At 37.1% G+C, this 5281-nt stretch overlaps 1 pseudogene; it reads left to right on the top strand.

The window, feature by feature from the left end:
• LOC107566225 (serine/threonine-protein kinase 35 pseudogene) overlaps positions 1–1132 on the top strand; it is a 3374-nt pseudogene extending 2242 nt beyond the window's left edge.
• The last annotated feature ends 4149 nt before the right edge of the window (positions 1133–5281 follow it).

Below are 5281 nucleotides of genomic sequence, written 5' to 3'. Positions count from 1 at the left end.
GTAGGAAATTTACAAAAGAGCTTCATGGAACATGGTCTTTACTTAATATCCTAATGGTTTTTGGCACAAAATAACATTTGATAATCTTTACCCATACAATGTATTTTTGGCGATTGCTACAAATATACCTGTGCTACTTATGACTGGCTTTGTGCTCCAGGGTCACACATAGGCTTGTGCAACATGGAACGATTAACTTACGAAATGTATAAATTTTGGGGGTGAGTGGATGAAAAAAAAAAACACCCTAAATATTATTACTTTTTGTATTCGTATATTTAAATACACACCGTGCGAATAAATCGCTTAAATGGTGTTTAAATTAGGAAAAAAGCTTAAAAGTAGGTCGCCGTTTGTGACACGCCTCCCCCGTCTTATGAATGAAATGGAACAGGCCGCTGATGCCACGCCCCCTCCGCGCTCAACGCTATTGTTGTTTATGTCAGTCAGAGACGTTTGATGGAGGAAGTGACAAAAAACACCCAAACAAACCTGTCGAGTTTCCCCAAAAGCGACAACTCCCGCAGCTTTTCAGGGACGTTATGAAAAATAGGATTATTGCCCCGAAACATATGTTAACACAGGGGGTAATAAACTCATGGAGCTGCGCAACGGCACACAGGGGAGAATAACGCGCCTCCGGCGGAGCTGCAAGCGAGCCAAGCCGCCCAGCGTCAACATGAGGCGGGACGCCAGTAAAGTTCTGCGCCCGCTGCCTGTGGAGACCAACGAGGATGATGAGGAGCTCATGGAGGAGGAGGACTGTTTCTCCACGGGCTTCCTCAAGCGTGACAGTCTCCATCCCGCGGTGTTCCTCAAGACGCCCAGGTATAGCTTGATCCGGGAGGTGGGTCGCGGGAGCTACGGTGTGGTGTACGAGGCCGTCGCCCGCAGGTCCGGGGCCCGGTTGGCGGTGAAGAAGCTCCGCTGCGACGCTCCAGAGAAAGTGGAGCTGGCGCTGGCCGAGTTCTGGGCCCTGGCGAGCCTGGAGAAGAAGCACGAGAATGTGGTGCAGCTGGAGGAGTGCGTGCTGCAAAGAAACGGGATGGCACAGAAAATGAGCCACGGGAACAAACGAAACAAGCAGTATTTGAGATTAGTGGAAACTTCACTCAAAGGTAAAGAACCGTAGAGCTGTTGCACTGGATGCACAAGTCATGATGTGAACTGATATTGATTGACATCTGATTTATTTTTCTTGAGTGTCAACACAAGTGGATTGTTTAGTGTTGTAGTACATATATGCATCTTGAGATGCATAAAAGCAATGCAACTTTGAAAGCATGATACATTGCACGGTTTTAATGTAATGCATGCCTGTTATTGGGCATCTTAAATGCATGTCATTAAACGTGCACTAAGTGGGAAGAGAAGGCATTCTGTGCGTGAGGGAACAACATGTTCTAGAAACCATCATGCATTAACCCCTTCACTCCCATATAGGCCAGTTTGGATGTTCACCTCTGCTGAGCTGCTTTAGTCTTTGTGTGCAGTTTTCAAAGTTTGAGTCACTTTTCCCAGTGGTTTCCCAGTAGATTTAATAATATTGTCATTTTCGTGTCATTTGTAGGCTTGCTGTCAAAATCAGATTAGATTAAAGTCTACTGCACTCTAAAAAAAAATGCTGGGTTAATAGGGACAAACCCAGCAATTGGGCTGTTTTGACCCAGCGGTCGTGTTAAATGTTTAACACAACCTTCTGGGTAGTAACCCAACCGCTGGGTCAAAACAGCCCAATTGCTGGGTTTGTCCCTATTTAACCCAGCACTGGGTTGTATTTAACCCAGCATTTTTTAGAGTGTGTCATTGAGCAGAATACAAGTACTTTTGAAGACATTTCCAGGATAAAGATACATTTTTAAGTAATTGCAATCTCAAAAGCTCAATTTGAGCTCATTAGGTGTTTTAGAGTGGTGCATAACTTCACAATGTAAACTGGAAATAGACGTTTTTATTAGTTGTTATAATTGTATTACTTTGTATTGTAGTAGGCCTGCATATTATTATTGTTCTTCTATTTCCATGCACGTGAACCCTGAATATAGAATTGACATGAATTATTTACACATCCTGCAGTCTGACCTGCTGTACTCCGTCTGTTTTAAATGGGATTTGTCAATATATTATTCACACACAAAAATGACACACAATGTGTATCATTTTTCAAATGGCACGTTGGCGTTTTGTGGTTTGGTGTGTTGAGGTTGCGTGTTTGTGGTACCGTGCGAGTGCTATATCTGTGGTTGTGCTCAGCAGTAGCAGGATCTATTTTGTGCTGACTGCTGTTGTTATGTAAGTGTCACCATTTAGTGGCCTGTCCACAATGGAAAAACTAATCCACACGCGACAGGCTTGTAGGAATTATTCGAATATACATGTTTTTGCTGATGCATTTTGGGTCATTTAATGTTGTTCTACAAATATTTGTATGAGTTTGGGAATTATTGACATATGTCTATCTGACTAGGCCAGTTTTTTGTGTTTGTGACTTGTGATCAGTAGGTCATTTGGTTAATAAACACATTTATGGATCACAACTTAGTTTATCACAAGAATTCCTTTTTTTTTTTAAAAGTCTTTGACCTGAAGTATTTCTTCTTGATCACTGTGTGCAATTTGAGTCACTTTTGCTTTGTTTTTCTAGTAGATGTATTAATATACTGTCATTGTGCAGAGTTGACACATACATTTACAGGATCGAGATTCATTTTTAAATCATTGCTCCATAAAAATAAAAAAAATGTTACATTAAATGTTGTAGGGTGGTGCATTAACTCTGCTTTTTTTTTAGAAATTTCCAAATTTTTCCATGCATTTTTAAGATTGTATGTTTATTACAGAGCAGTCATTCTGCATTTGTTACCTGTAATCATAGGTCAGTTTTGAGAATCATTTTTAAGTCATTGCAATCATTAAAAAAAATAGTGGTGCATAATTAGAAAAATATAAATTGGCAATAGAAATTTCTGTTTTTGTTGGGTTTTTTTCATGATTTTTAAAAGGTTTTATTATTTTATAGAATTTTTTGAGCCCTGGAAATTGTCATTTTTAAAATTCCCCATTATGGGAGACCTGTAACTAGGGATATGCCGGTATCAAATTTTCATGTTGCGATTAATTGCTAATGCTTTTATCACGGTATACGGTATTATCGCGATATTGAAATTGAGTTTTAAAAAAGTGCTGTCATAATACAGTTTAACAGGTTTAATAACGTTTTTCTTATAACAAAAATAACTGAGCATTTAAATGCAATAAAGCAATACAGAAACATGTATAAAGCTAAAAGACCAATAGGTATCACTTTACAATAAGACCTCATTAGTTAACCTTAGTTAATGCATTAACATTAACATTCACAATGAGCAATAGCTACATTTGCTGCAGAAGTTATTAATCTTTGCTTAAAAAATACAAGTCATTCATTGGCAGATTATGTTAACTAATGAAGCCCTAATGTAAAGTGTGACCGAACAATAAAGAATCAAAACACTTTCAAACAATATCTAGGGCATGTTGTAGTCCAGATTAAAATGTAAAAAAAGATTGAAAATAAATAGCCTATTAAGTCTAAATATTGAAGTATTTGGCGCTGTGATGAACATCATAGCAAACACACAAATCTGAATGGCTGTTTAAATCATTTAAACACGATTCAGAAACAGAAAGTAGTGCAGCTGCTTTGTTTACAGGGTTTCCGAGGTAACGGCTGCATTTCTGAATTTTATCGCCATCTTCTGTCAGAGAGTGAAAGTGCGCTTTCATTCAGAGCGTCTCTCACATGTTCCGCCGTGCGCTTCTCGCCCGCGCTTGTTTACATCAGAGTGCGCACGCATCTTTCACGCAGCATACAGCGGTGTTGTGCATTTTGACCAGTTGATGGGAAAAGTATTCTTAAAATGCATTCAAAATTCAGAATAATTTGTAATATATAATTATTCACGGTATTTAGAAGTGCCCACGATAACAATATCGTGCATATTCATTACCGTGATATATCGCAGTACCGAATACCGGCATAAGTCTACCTGTAACAAGTGTTTATAAGTTCTTACAGCATTTGTATGGGTCAGAGTCCACCTGTTCTCCATGCATTTTCCTAACCCTTGTTTCCTGAAGTCAAGCGATGTTGGTTATCACAGAACACAGACAGATTATCAGGGTGTACTGTACTCTCATACAGTGCTCTTTGGAAAGCCTCCAAACATGCCGCTCAGTGGAAATCTGTGCTCAGCTAAAGTCTGATTGGTGTTTTGCTAGCCTGTCTGAGTCAGCTAAACCAACAATTTAGTTCTAAAGGAGTATGAACAGTAAATCTGCTGTAGTTTGAACAGGACTGGGATTAAACAAACACAACCAAGTCTGAACGAGTCCGAAACAGCGACATTCAATAAAGAGCCATTTCGTCTGACTCAGCACAAATAACTCAATGAAGCACATGAGGAGATTATGGAATGGGTTTGATCTGCCACCAGTGGTTTACACTAACCTCAAATGCTAGTTCTAACCAGGGTTGTTAGAGTTCATTAAGAATAAAGCCATAAAAAAAATCATTACTTGAAAGAAACTACAATAAAATAAAATATATATAAAAAACATTAACTAGCCTGCTTGCCAAGGCAACATTTCTCACTTTTATTTAGTTTAACTTGATATACTAAAATAACTAAAACTGAAATAAAAATGAATAAAAATTACACAGACATATCAAACAAATTAAAACTAATAAAGATATAAACAAAACGCACAACACAATTACTAAAACTATAACTAAAATTAAAAGGAATGAGGAGAATATAAATTTTTTTTATCAAAATATAGTAATAAATAAGAAATAATAAATTAGTTAAATATAAAAACAAATCTAAAATATACGTAATAAAAATATCAGTGATATTAAAATAACACTGGTTCTGACATTTTCCTTTCGAGAAAAATGAATCAATTGGAAAATATTGTTGTCCTCCGAAGTTGGGTTTTTACATTCAAAAAAGCCAAGAGTTCCAAAAGTTTTAAAAAGATAAAGATTAGATGCTATATGTTAGATGCTATTATTAACCATATTTACTTTACTAATACACATTTCTAATCTTATTTTAAAGGATACATTGGTGCACATTATTGTATTTGTAATCTTTGCTCCGTCTCTGAAACTGCTTTCAATTTTGATTAACATAATAATACATCATTTGACTGACTGATGATAATCATAATTTGACTGACTAATAATAATCAGACATGTTTCTTGAGCAGCAAATCAGCATATTAGAATGATTTCTGA

The sequence above is a fragment of the Sinocyclocheilus grahami genome, unplaced genomic scaffold (assembly GCF_001515645.1).
Source record: "Sinocyclocheilus grahami isolate Dianchi unplaced genomic scaffold, SAMN03320097.WGS_v1.1 scaffold1061.1, whole genome shotgun sequence".
Taxonomy (NCBI): domain Eukaryota; kingdom Metazoa; phylum Chordata; class Actinopteri; order Cypriniformes; family Cyprinidae; genus Sinocyclocheilus; species Sinocyclocheilus grahami.
The sequence above is the reverse complement of the archived record's forward strand: the minus strand, read 5'-3'. Positions and strand labels throughout refer to the sequence as shown.